Source organism: Tamandua tetradactyla, chromosome 10 (genome assembly GCF_023851605.1).
Source record: "Tamandua tetradactyla isolate mTamTet1 chromosome 10, mTamTet1.pri, whole genome shotgun sequence".
Classification (NCBI taxonomy): Eukaryota; Metazoa; Chordata; class Mammalia; order Pilosa; family Myrmecophagidae; genus Tamandua; species Tamandua tetradactyla.
In genome coordinates, this window is record NC_135336.1 from 58195559 (window position 1) to 58209504 (window position 13946).

Genomic DNA, 13946 nt, shown 5'->3' on the forward strand with positions numbered 1-13946 from the left:
TTAAATCAAACATCATTCATTGCAGCAGGCATGCCTCCTAGCCAACTGCAGATGTAATCAGCAACAGACAAAGTTCACATGCCATTGGCTCATGTCCACAGCAATAGAACTAGGCACCTTCACCTAGCCTAGTTGACACCTTAATCGACTACCACACTCTATAAAGGTTTCATGTACTAGGTTTGCCTTCCTGGAACATATAATTCCCAGAAGGTTCCTAGATCACATAATTCCTGAAATCCAGTGGGACCAGCCTCTCCAGGATTTTCAATTGATTGCATCCCCATATCCTTCAGAACAGGCACTCCCTAAAGATCCCTATAGAATGGGAGAGGGATTAAAGAAGGAGGATGTATAATTGAGAAACTAGTATTTAACAAATCAGTACAGCTTCTGAATCATTATATTCATATTCCTTCTAGCCTCCATGTTTTGGAGCTGCTAGAAGGAAAAATCTGAGATGATGAAATGGCTGCCCATGACAAACTCTGGGATCTGTAATGCAGCTGCTTGTTGAAGTGTGCTTTGAAAATTATCACTTTTTTTTCATTATTTGCTTTGTATGTAAATTAAGCATAAGCAAGATCTTAAATATTCATGGTTTTCATAATTTTTCATTTCCTAAAACAACATTTCCCTGTTTTGTGAAAATATTCGGAACGATTATTATCTCCTGAAGAACCTGTAATATACATATATTCTTACTTTCTTTGCAACAACATGCAAATTTTCCACACACTGTATGTGTGGAATATGTGAATGCTTAGCAAATGCATCACAATTTCTCTAGATTTCTGCTTCCTTACTGGGTAAAATTAAAAAAGATTATAATTTCACAACATATAGCATAGAAAATAGAGTGCAGTCCATTTCACCATAGAGGTGAAAACTTAGTTTGGGGATCAATTTCTACCAGGTATTCATGGTAACAAGGAAAACTTTCCAAGCTTCCCAACATTCATCTGTAAAAATGTGGATAATAATAATGATTTGAAGATTAAAAAAGATAAGGAATATGTCTATATTTTATAAAGCTAAATGTGTTATATCTGCTTATTACAGTACTTCTACTGCTACTACTATTTTGTGCAAATTAAACAATTTTAATTATGTCCAGTCACTTAGCACTAGTACACGACACCATAAAAAAACATTTCTGCAGAAAAATTTGTATATTAGTTATAGAATGAGCAAGACAACTTGAGTTCACCAAATAAAATCCACCTTGTTATTTTTAGGAAATGATGCTGGTGACATAATTACTGAAAAACAGAATTTGAGGGATTAAAGCATAAGTTAATCACAACTAATATTTCTTTTTATTAACTTATTTAGGTTTGGAAAAGTTGTAACATTTGGAAAGCGTCCTGGTTTGAAAGTGTTGTGTATCCCAGTAAAGCCATGTCCTTTAAGACTGATTCAGTATTGTAGGGTGGAAACCTTTGGTTAAGCTGTTTCCATGGAGAGTGACCCACTCAATTGTGAGTGTGGCATTTTGATGAGATTTCTCCATGGAAACGTGATGCACCCGATTGTGGGTGTGGCCTTTGGATTAGATGGAGAGGTGACTCCACCCATTCCAGGTGGGACTTGATTACTTTAATAGAGTCCTTTGAAAGGGGAGACATTTTAGAGAAAGCAGACACTTCAGAGCTGACACCAACAGAGGCATTTGGAGATGCAAAAAGAAAACACTCCCAGGGAAGCTGTTTGAAACCAGAAGCCAAAGGACCAGCAGAAGGGAGCCACTGTGCCTTCCCAGATCGACATTTCTTGAGTCAAGGTATCCTTCTCTGGATGCCTTAGTTTGGAAATTTTATGGCCTCAGAAATATAAACTTGTCATTTAATAAATTCCCTTTTTAAAAGCTGTTTCATTTCTGGTATATTGCATTCCAACAGCATTTAACAAACCAACGCATAAAGAAAGAAGAAAATATCTTTGTTTGATTTTAATCCAGTTTGATGAAAAGCAAAAAGAAAGAAGCATGGATTATTCAGAATAGTATATGTCACAGGGAGCTAATTACATGAATGATGATTTTAACAGCATTTATAAAGGATGTTCAAATATAAATCACCTTGATCATTTATGTTGCAACACAGTTGTTGCCAGACTCCCTGAAAATGTGATTTTTATGATCATGATCGTGCAGGTTATAATTTTTTCTTAATTAACTACCTGACATTTAATACCATTTTGAAGAATAATGTTGAAAATAACTAGAGTAATATGTCTGAATGAAATGTCAATGATGTAGCTCTATGTATACAAATTTTCATAATAAGATTCTGTTTCTTTCTTTAAATTTATCCCAAGAAGAATTAAAGTATAACATTTGTATTTAAAACACTGAAATCTGCATTCATGTCTACATCTTAGGTTTATTCCTTAGGTTAGAAATATTTTTCAGTTTACCATCTCTTATATAAACTGTTCCCTAAATTTCTTCATCACTACACTTCTTTAAGTTTATGTTATAGGCTTTTCATGTGCAGAAAAAACTTTGTGAGGGTTTTGGTTATAAATAATTTATTAAGACATAACTGTAAAACATTACTTTTTCATATACACAATTCAGGAAGCCATGTTATGATAATGGCATGTCCCTATTTTGCCTTCTCTAACAGATAAAACTATATATATATATATATCAACAGTCACTCTTGACTGACTTTTTAAAGATGCAGGCAGGCTGTCTATGTGAAAACCAATGACAGAACTTTGCTTATATTGGGATAATGAAGTTAAGGAAATGATGGAAGTTCCCCAGTTATGTTCGGATACACCATTCCATTTTCATTTTTTAAAGCACTTATCACTAACTAAAGTGATATTTTTTAGTACAGTTTTAACTCTCTTCCCAAAATAGAATATACTCAGAAGTTGGGTTGTCCTCAGAAGCCTTCTATAAGAAAAAAATAAGTTTGTCCAAGTCCATACTGTATGAGAAACTGAAGCCAACTCCATTTTGCAGCAGATCTTAACTCGAATTTATCAGTGCTGTCCAAAAAGCTGACCAGGGTTGTTTATATGGAAGTGCCACAATTCCTAGGCCAATGAATCCTATGTCAGTTTAACACAGAGAAACATAAATACAATTTCAGAACACAACTGTTTTGCAAGGATTATGAGCTCAGCATATTGACAGCAATTCAACTAAACAATTTATAAGAAAAGCTGGGCCTATTACTCTTGTGAAACTTATGTATATAGTGAAGAAACACAGACTACCTATAGCCATGCCTTAAAATTACTTCTGGAGGATCCTTTTGTTGCTTAGATGTGGCCTTACTCTCTCTAAGCTCAACTTTGTAAGTGAAATTATAGCCATCCCCCTATGTGGGACATGACATCTAGGGGTGAAAGTGTTGTGGTGTGGTGGGAGATTACTCCCAGGAATGAGTCTGTCCCTGGCACTGTGCAATCAACAATTCCATGCTGGCCAAAAGGGGGAAAAGAAGTATAACTAATAAAGTATCAATGGCTGAGTAAGTTCAAATAGAGGAGAGAGGCTACCCTAGAGATCACTCTTACGCAAGCTTAGACATTGCTACTTATCATAACTTGCCAAAACCCAATCAAAACCATTTGTGCTGGTTTAAAATGATCTATGCACCCTAGAAAAGCCATGGTTTAATCCTAATCCCATTTTGTAAAGGCAGTGTTTCTTCCAATCCTATTCAGTATTGTATGTTTGAACCTGTAATTAGATCATCTCTCTGGAGATGTGATTTAATCAAGAGTGGTTGTTAAACTGGATTAGCTGGAGGCATGTCTCCACCCATTTGGGTGGGTCTTGATTAGTTTCTGGAGTCCTATAAAAGAGAAAACATTTTGGAGACAGAAAGAGATTCTGAGAGAACAGAACGACATAGCATGAGAAGCAAAGAGTCCACCAGCCAGCGACCTTTGGAGATAAAGAAGGAAAATGCCTCCCAGGGAGCTTCATAAAACAGGAAGCCAGGATAGAAACCTAGCAGATGACACCATATTTGCCACGTGCCCTTCCAGCTGAGAGAGAAACCCTGACTGTGCTTGCCATGTGCCTTCTCACTTGAGAGAGAAACCCGGAAATTCATCAGCCTTCTTGAACCAAGGTATCTTTCCCTGGATGCCTTAGATTGGACATCTCTATAGACTTGTTTTAATTGGGACATTTTCCTGGCCTTAGAACTGTAAACTACCAACTTATTAAATTCCCCTTTGTAAAAGCCATTCTGTTTCTGGTATATTGCATTCTGGCAGCTAGCAAACTAGAACACCATTCCAGCCAGTTCTAAGAACACCTAGGGCAATATATAAGACTCTACAAATGTTCCATGCCCCAGGGTAACTTTCTAGAAAACTACAATCTACATATGGGTCCCTGGTCCAGATAAATCCTGAAACCTAGAAGGCCCAGCCTCTCCAGAACATCAGCTAGTTCCATCTCCTTACCCCACATTATTGGCAGCCCCTTCAAGCATGAAAAGGTTAGAATGGCCATTTCCCAAATACCCCTAAAGAGGGGGATAAAAAGATCAAAGGTGATGTTGGAGTTATACAGAGAAAGTAGAGTTTAACAAATGAATATGATTGCTGAATCATTAAATTGATATTTCTTTTAGTCTCCAGTATATCTTAAGGCAGCTGGAAGTCAAAACCTAAAATTGTGGAATTGTAACCCATGCCAAACTCTGAAATCTGTTCTACAATTAAGTACTGTGCTGTGCTTTAAAATTTATCGCTTTTTTATATATATGTTATTTCTCACATAAAAAAAGAAAAAAAAGTCGATTGTGATGATAAGAAAATGTTTATGACTTCTAGACTCCTATGTTCTGGAGAAGCTAGAAGGAAAAATCTGAGATGATGATATAATAGACCATGAGAAACTCTTGGATCTGTCCTGTAACTATGTGCTGAAGAGTGCTTTGAAAACTATTGCTTTTTAACTTCTTTGCTTTCTATATATGTTATATTATACAATAAAAAAAGTTAAAAAAAAAAAAAAAAAAGAGAGAAAAAGAAAAGCTGGGTCTGGACCTGAGTTTGGAAAAAAAACAAATAAGAGCCGAAATTTTGTGAACAACAGATTAAGAAGATAAAGGAAGAGTTAGGTGATTATATCAGAGTTGAAATGGGGGAGAGAACAACCACTGAGATGATGATAGGAACCAGGCTTGTATGAATTAATAAAGCCAATGACAAGTTCCCTCTATTATGCAGTCAAAAGAACATTAAGAGCAAAGATTTCTAGTTTGTGAATTTGTCTGTTTTTCTGTTTTTATTTTGCTGGAAAATATTGTATGAAATCCCTTATCCTGAGAAGAAATAAACTTCCAAATTTTGAAATATATAAAATCCCTCCCAGAATAAACTCAATCCTTTATTGCCACAGAGAAACATGTATCCACTAAAATGAATATTCTCTGACATTACAGAGCCAGTAAGGCATGGAAAAGAAATTAAAGGTACCCAGATAGGAAAGGAAGAAATGAAATTGTGATTATTTAAAAAAGACATAATCCTGTCTATAAAAAATCCCAAAGAATAAAAAAACAGCTACAACTAATAAATGAGTTTGGCAAGGACACAGGATATAGTATTGATATAAAATATCAATTGCATGTATACATTCTAGCTATGAGCAGTGCAAAAGTGAAATTAAGAAACAATTCCATTCACAATAGTATCACAGATAATACAACACCGAAATAAATCTAACAGAAAATGAGTAAGACTTGTACATTGAGAAGTACAAAACATTGGTGGGAAAATTAAAGAAGAGCAAAATAAATGGAAACACATTTCCTGTTCATAGATTAGGAGACTCACTATTCAAGATGGCAATTGTCTCCCAATTGATCCATAAATTCAATGCAATCCCTATAAAATAAGTTATCTCTCTTCTTTATTTCCTTCAGAGAAGTTAAGGTCAAAATCTATACAAAGAGCATTCTTTCTCCATGTTTTCTTATTCTGCTCAATTCTAGTGAGGTTTTCTCCCACTTTCTGGTGAAGCCTGAATTGTCTGTTAGCTGCAGCTGACTTAGCTCCCTCATTACATATAAGGTGTATTATTCTATCCCAATTTTCTCATTTTGGTGAGAAATACTAACAGGTCAAATGGACCTGTAGAATTATTTATTTACACTTGCTCCCAGAACTCAAAACTTAGAAAACATAAATACTCTAGAATAATATGTAACTACTACACCAGCTAATACATGATTACTCACTGACATCCCTAAGGAAAAAAATAGTATTCCCAGCACCCAGTTACCGATTAGAATCTGCATGGACATCACCAGACTAGTCAAGAATGTAGCAAAGGTAATTTAAAATTATCCAAGGAAATGTGTGAGGGACAGAAGCAGGGAGAAAGGAAGAGGAAGGAAACAGGGGGGAGTAGAAAAAAAATAAATAAAGAGAGAAAAAATGAGAAGATCCTTGATTACAATTTCACCAGGTGCTGGTAAGTTTAAAACCCACTTGGGAGCAATAACCCCATAGGCTGTTAATTGTTACACTACACTTCTACATTCTGGGGGAAAATAAATAAATCTGCCCTTTATATAAACTGCCTCCTTTCACAAAGAGTGGCAGTTATAACTGTGACATCTTTGGGGAAGAGGAAGCAAAGAGTACAAAGTAAGGACACAGATTCAGGGATCTACCCTCCTGCCCAAGTCCCAGTTCCACATTCCTAGATATGAAAACTTGGTCAAGTTTTCTCCTATCTTAGGGTCTCAGATTCCTCATCTATAAATGGGTTTCTGCTTTGTGATAAGACCCTGCTCTGCTGCTAGAATCCCTTTCATCTACTTCTCGCCACCTGACATAACCCCTTCATCTGCCACAAAGCCTCCGAAGTCATGCAATGAGACAAAGGAACTTTCTACCTTCAAATCTTTATGCTCTCTGTTTTGCAATTTCTAAGAAGCTGAAACAATAGATGGAAGACAAAAGTGTACCCAGGAGTCTCTGTTTTTCCTGTCCTTAATGTAGAGAACCACTTTGTATATTCTGTCTGTTTCAGTATCAGTCATGGCAATTGTATTACCATTATTTGCTTTGTATCTATCTCAGGGACTATGTTTTATGTTTATATGCCTTGTAAATATTATGGTTTCTCCTTCAAAGAACCATGAATCCATGCATGAAAAAACGAGTAAATGAAAGTGCTCCTCAATCTACCAATCAGTTTACCAACATTTTTTTGTCAGAGTTGCTCAACTAGTGGCAGCAAACTAGAAAGCTAGATGTAGGGCCTTATAAGAAAACTCTAAATCCTGGCCACTCTAAGCTGCACACCCAGCATGTATTCAATGCTAGTGAATGTCACAGATACTCATCATAACCTATTCAGATTTGGGGAGCATAAGAAACTAATTGGATTATCTTGAGAGAAACATTTTTGTTATCTTTTTCAGAAAAATAAAATGAACATTAGTGTCTTGTCACATTTGCATTTCTTGAGCAAGATGAACCAAGGGAGGAAATATTAGAAAAGGAAGAAATAATAAGAAAACAAAATAAACTTTATTCAAAGCAATAGGATTCATTTCTGCAAAAGTAAAATAATGACATAATGCAACAAACCATTGCTTTTTGCCATTTATTAAAGCCCTTTGTTTTCCTATTAGAAGAATGAAAACCAGCATATCTATTTGAGAATTTTCCAAATTAATGATGAAATTATTCTGTCAGGAAAGATGAGGGCTTAGACTGTTCTAATCTGCTGCTTCTTATGCAACATTGATTTTGTAATAAATTATATAGTACCCAAAAATAGAAAAATCAGATACAACCCACAATGATTTTCCACTACATGTAATTATCCAATTTATTATCCATAATTATCCAAAAAATAAAATGCTTCTATGACTGAAAACCTGAGGGTCAAAGAGAATACTGCTTCAAATGTTTAAATTTATTTATTGAACATTACTGTTCTAGTTTGCTAGCTGCCGGAATGCAACACACCAGAAACATATTGGCTTTAATAAAAGGGGATTTATTTTGTTAATTCTTCAGAAGAAAGGCAGCTAACTTTCATCTGAGGTTCTTTCTTACATGGGAAGGCACAAAGCAATCTCTGCTGGCCTTCTCTCCAGGCTTTTGGGTTCCAACAACTTTCCCAGGGGTGATTCCTTTCTGCATCTCCAAAGGCGTGGGCTGAACTGCAAGTGCTAAGATAAGGTATGCTGAGCTGCTTGGGCTGTGCTATGCTGAGCTCTCTCATTTAAGCACCAACCAATTCAGTCAAACATCATTCATTGCAGTATGCCCGCCTCCTAGCCGACTGCAGATGTAATTAGCAACAGATGAGGTTCACGTACCATTAGCTCATGTCCACAGAAACAGAACTAGGTGCCTTCACCTGGCCAAGTTGACAACTGAATCTAACTAACACAATTACTATGTACCAGGCACTGTGCTAGACACCAGACAATAAGCAGAAAGGCGGACAGACCAAGGTCCCCCACCTTCATGGCATTTACTACCTAAACTCATTGTCAATTCTAATGTTAAAAACTAAATCCAATATTGTCCATTTCTGTTCAGGAACAGATGGAACTGAAGTTGTATTGTTTTGTTGTTGTTATTGCTAGTTTGGGATTTTTTTTCAAATGATACAAGTCATTGCAATTATCCCTTATATAAAAAATGCCTAATAGCTGCTGTTAAAGTTTGCACTTCGAAAGGAATACAGGTCAGAAATGCTAAGAGATCTGTAAGACTCTTCAAGGGCTTTAGCCCCCCACAAACTTTTCATTGTCTCCCATCATTCAATAGAAGATAAAGAAGAAAATAAAAGAGCAACAATGCCCCAGATGTCTGTTGTTTCCTATACATGAAAAAAAAATCAAATTCATCTGTATCAGCTCAACAACTGCCTTTCCAGGAACGATACTTACTTTGTACTTTCTGGCAGAAATTATACAAATAAAATTTCTAAGTGTTTAATTCTAATGTTGTATTCATATTTTGCTTTTTTTAATAGAAGAACTGTTACTAAGTCATTTATGTGAAAAATCTATTTTCTCTCTCCATAGGATAAAGCTCATTAAAATCATAAAAGAAGGGCAAGTACATTAACAATGTCTGATGGATGAGAGAGGAACAGAAAATTGGTTGGGTGTTTTTTGTTTGTTTGTTCAGTTTTTGTTGGTTTGCTAGTTTTAGAGAATGGTAAACCAATCAAAGCATACAAGTTTAGGCTTAAAGAACAAAAATTAAAGATTTCATCAATCAGACAAATTTAATAAAGATACACAAGAAGTGGAAAACAGGTAGAAAAGAGAATGAAATGAGAAAATGGGAATGAAAAAATTCAAATAGATGAGCATATAGGAAGACAAGTGAGGAAATAAGTGTTCTGCCTATTGAATGACCTATAAGGTCTAAGATACAGATACCAATAGAAGACATAGAGTTCCACATAAATATTTTTTAAACTAATCCCTAGAGAGACATAGATAAAAATCAACATACAAAGTCACACTAAAACATACAAAGAAATATTCATAAAAAGTTCTCAAAACTAATACAGAGATAAGGAGAGAGGCAGTGAGGTACACATACTGTAAGATGTAGAGAAAGACGAAGAGTCAATATTTTGGTAATGGGAGAACTCAATAACTCATGGATTCTTGGTGCTACTATGTTATTAAATCTATGTTTAAAACACTGCTGAAATAATGTTTACATATTTTTTCCAAGAAAAATATACAGACCCTTTGAAGAAAATTGTTTCTGGGATAGTTTCTGCTAAAAGTTGTCCTAATAAGTAAGCTTGTGACACTGCTAGGAGCAAATTCAGATGGCTTTTGGAAATCGTGGTATGTCGGTTGAAGTTCAAATTCTTGATGGAAGCAAGGAAGTGCTGTCATTCTGTAAAACAAAATAATTTTGAAGTACTTAGCATATGAAATACCTATATAAACTAAAGAGAAACTTTGATTGCAACAAAACAGCTGCTGCCACACACGGGAGGCATGTGCCTTGTGGAGCCTTGTGGTGGTACTAGGTGAACTTCATGGACAGGATCCCTATATACATAATCTTTCCATATCTTCAGTGTTGGAAAAAGGAACCAGAATAGGGATGCAAGGAATTCGGATGTAATCATAAAAAGCCTCTTCCTCACCAGCTAAGAATTTTAGTTATGGGGAAAATGTTTTTGAATGGCTCTGTACAGAAGAATACATGAACCTGGTAAATCTAAAGTTAAGGAAGTGAAAAGGGAGCTAAGACAGCCTCTTCTGACACAAGAAAGAGAAATAGGAATCTAATCAGTGATATAGGAGCTAAGTGAATCCCACACAAATTTCCCCTATTGTGTTCTCGTTAAATGTATCTCTTCGCATGTAAATTTTGGACCTTTAATAACATTTAATATCATTTATCTACTTCTCAGATTTTTTTTCTTTTTCTTTTTTTAATTTTTTGCATGGACAGGCACTGAGAATCGAACCCAGATCTCTGGCATGGCAGGCAAGAACTCTGCCACTGAGCCACCGTGGCCTGCCTTTCTCAGATGTTTTGCATGTGATTTTTGTAGTTTCTCCAACTCTTATTCCATATGTTGGGTCCTACAAAAATCAACAAGAAAGCATTTCAGATTGGATAGAATAAACATATCTTTTACTGGCCCATACCAATTCATATTTCATTCTTCTTAATTCATCTTTTCTTACTTGTCATATACTAATGTATCATAACCCAAGGAACATACATTCCTAAGGACATGAGACCTGAAAATATATAAATACTCATCTTTCGTCTTCAGAATTTACACTTTGCTCTTTCCCTAGAGTATCTTGTATCTCTTTCATGAAACAATCTACTTGTGATTAAACTTTAACCTGTAAAATTATATGAATTTTTAGCCCCAACTGATGCATAAAAATTTATAGAAAACATAGCTTATTATTTTACATATAGTAAACAGTGAGCACTTTTATTTGTCATATTTCAAAAGTCCTTCTGGGGAAATGCCTGGCACTTTTACTCTTGTGAAGAGATGTTATATAGATTTCATTTCACAAGCAAATTCTGATCCATAATTTGTGGCTGCCTTACTGTATTGAGAAGGAACATGATGCCTTATTCAGGCTACTTAAGAATGAAGGACTAATAGAAATTCCTGCTTTGGCTATGAGAAGGACAAATGGTAGCATGTGAGATAGATTTACCATTCAATCTAATTGGCAGGAGATAGATGCAAGACAAAAGGTTTTAGTATTGAGTTCACCATTTACTGACCATCAGCAATATTTTTAGGAACTGATTAAAGCACCACAGTTAGTTAGAGAGAGTGGGACTGGTTTCCATGAAAGTTCCTACTTCAAGTGTGGAATATGCCAAATGTAAATTTTATGTTCATGATGCTCTAGAGTAGACTTGTGGTTCTAATCCCCGGCTGCCCATTAGAATCACCTGGGCATACTGATGCCCAAGCCCCATCTCAGACTAATAAAGTCAGAATTTCTCTGGGAGGGACCTGGGCATAAGCAGTATATTTTACTAGTGCCCCAAGTGATTCTGATATAGTGAGGGTGAAAATATATATATATATATTGGTTTTCCCTCTGCCCCAATTCTGCACAATCCCTTAGGTACATCTGGGACTCAAAAGATCCTTTCAACTGCTCTAAAAAAGAGTATCAAATAAGACTGTTAAAGGACTTACTTGGCACTTAAAAGCAAAAGATTTTGTTCGTGTCCATTTAATCAATGAGACTCATGAGAAAACTTTCTTAGCCATTGTTTTCTCAATAGTCAAAAGAAATAAACTTAAATCACAAAGCAACAATAATAATCAACCAAATACCTAATTCCAAATAACATTGATCTTAGAATTTTACTTCTCTTACCCTTCATGTGCCCTTGTTTACTAAGGCTAATTGTAACAAGATCAAGTGTAACACCAGACAAATGCTGCTGATTCAGAGTAGCTGGATAAAGGTGTGCTCATATGCATGTGAGTGTGCATACACACACACACCAATCTTTGGTTCCCTGTAGACACTTGGAAGTTGTCAGCAGTAGCACAATGACAGTTCTAATTATTAAAACTACTCGTGTGGAGAATGCTTTACAATAAGATGCCGATAGGCATGCAATATGTTAACTGCACCATGGCCTTTTTTTACTTTTCTTTTAAAATGAAATTCTTAGAAATATTCCACTGGCTTTCATCCAGACCCTCTGAATACCCCAGTGGTGTGCACCTTTTCACACATTACAAATGAATTGCCAATGAGTTCTGATTTCAGAATGCTTCTAATGCCCTAAGGATACATTTTATTATTCAGCTTGGCCAAGAGATTGCCATGATTTCCATACTTCTACAACTACAAAATCTAGTACAGTTTCCATTTCTCATATGTTTATATATAATCACATTTTAATCATTTTTCAAATATTTTACTGAGTCAGATATGTTGTGAATCAATATTGTAAATTTGAATATATTTTTTACGTCTCAGGTAGGACTAGTATTTGATCTATAAGAAATTATTTTAGACTCTATCCTAACATGGATGTATAAATACCTAATTGTCCCAGGCAATTACAAGTTGAAATATCACATGATCAAACATGGGCCTTTTTGGATCATAGAAAATGTTAGATAGACAAGAGCTATAGTGTAAAAAAGAGAAAGGAGGGTTTTATGTTGCTTCAGGAAAAAAAAATCAGAACTAGTGCTTGGCAGTTATATGGAATCAAATTTGGGATCAATATAGAACAAACAATTTGATCTAAGGAAACAAGCTGTGTTATTCATCATTTCTGTCATATTCATAGTTGGTTCTTATCATTTCCTATCTGGAAAGTCACCAACTTTGAAAATAAGAAAGCAATAAACAGAAGGTAAAATAAAATTGATAAGTGCTCATCCTGCTCCCTATTCCATTGAGGGTGTGACGGACATTTAGTCTCTGGCACAGCAAAGCACTAGCCCAAGCAGAAGCATTCTTGTTTCTCTAAACTAATAGTTCTCAAGGAGACCCGGAGAAGTAATTAAATGTTTGGGTTTTAAAATGCCTACCTACCCGTCCAGTCCCGAGGCAACCTTCTGTTGGGGCTAGATAACCAAGAAGAAAGTACATGCTCAAATTTTTATCTCAGGGCGCAGAAACATTAAAAAAATAAATGTTAAATACCAACAAATGTGGCTATTTGTTGTGTAAATAGATTAAATCGCCTCCCTATTTTTCTGTAGGCGAAAAAGCCACACTTTCTTCTGGGCTTCAATCAGTGCAGTATGTAAATTAGAGACAGGCCATTTTTAGTAAAAAAAAAAAAAAAAAATGTTACATCATTTGCACCTAGTACTCTTAACTCCACGTAGTTTTGATACTATTTGCAAGAAAAAAAATATTAAATCACTTGTGCACCATTTAATAATGCAGTAAACTAAGGAGAATTCAGAAAGACACTCGTGGTACTCTAAATTATTTTCCTGCTGTGCTATTCCATATGCATCCACACATTTAAAAGCTGTTAGCATGGGCAATTAAAATTTAAAAGAAGAAATACTATTTAATTTGTAAATTAAACAAAAAATTGCTTTAACTCTAAAGATGAAATAACAATGTTTCTGGTCAAGTAATTTTAATTGCAAAAACATTCCCTGAAAAAAGTAAATGAATGGATTAGGGTGTGTAAATTAATGGATTAGGATTCTTAATGTGTTGTCTCCAACACAGCATCATCCCCTTTATGCCCAGAGGCCTGCTGATAATGTGTAGATGTATTAATGGTGATAAATATATAATTCAGTGGTATGGTATAGCAACTGTCTCGGGAGCAAAGACATTGTAGAAGGATAATAATTTCCACCAGTCTCAAAGCTATAATAATGTATCACTGATCTCTCTGTGCCTCTTAATTTTAATGTTATTTTGAGATTTGGAAATGCTTTCGAATCTCCTTATCTCAGCTATGTG

General features: G+C 35.3%; 1 protein-coding gene across 20 annotated transcripts in view; it reads right to left on the bottom strand.

Moving 5' to 3' along the window:
- The window catches only part of CSNK2A2IP (casein kinase 2 subunit alpha' interacting protein), a 287809-nt gene that overhangs the window by 181479 nt on the left and 92384 nt on the right, over positions 1 to 13946 (bottom strand). For 16 of the 20 annotated variants that reach the window (XR_013158580.1, XR_013158583.1, XR_013158578.1 and 13 more), the window contains one exon: positions 9726 to 9882. The exons of the other annotated variants lie outside the window; for them this stretch is intronic. The gene's annotated coding sequence lies outside the window, so the exon portion shown is untranslated. The remainder of the gene's footprint in view (positions 1 to 9725; positions 9883 to 13946) is intronic. 20 annotated transcript variants of the gene reach the window in all.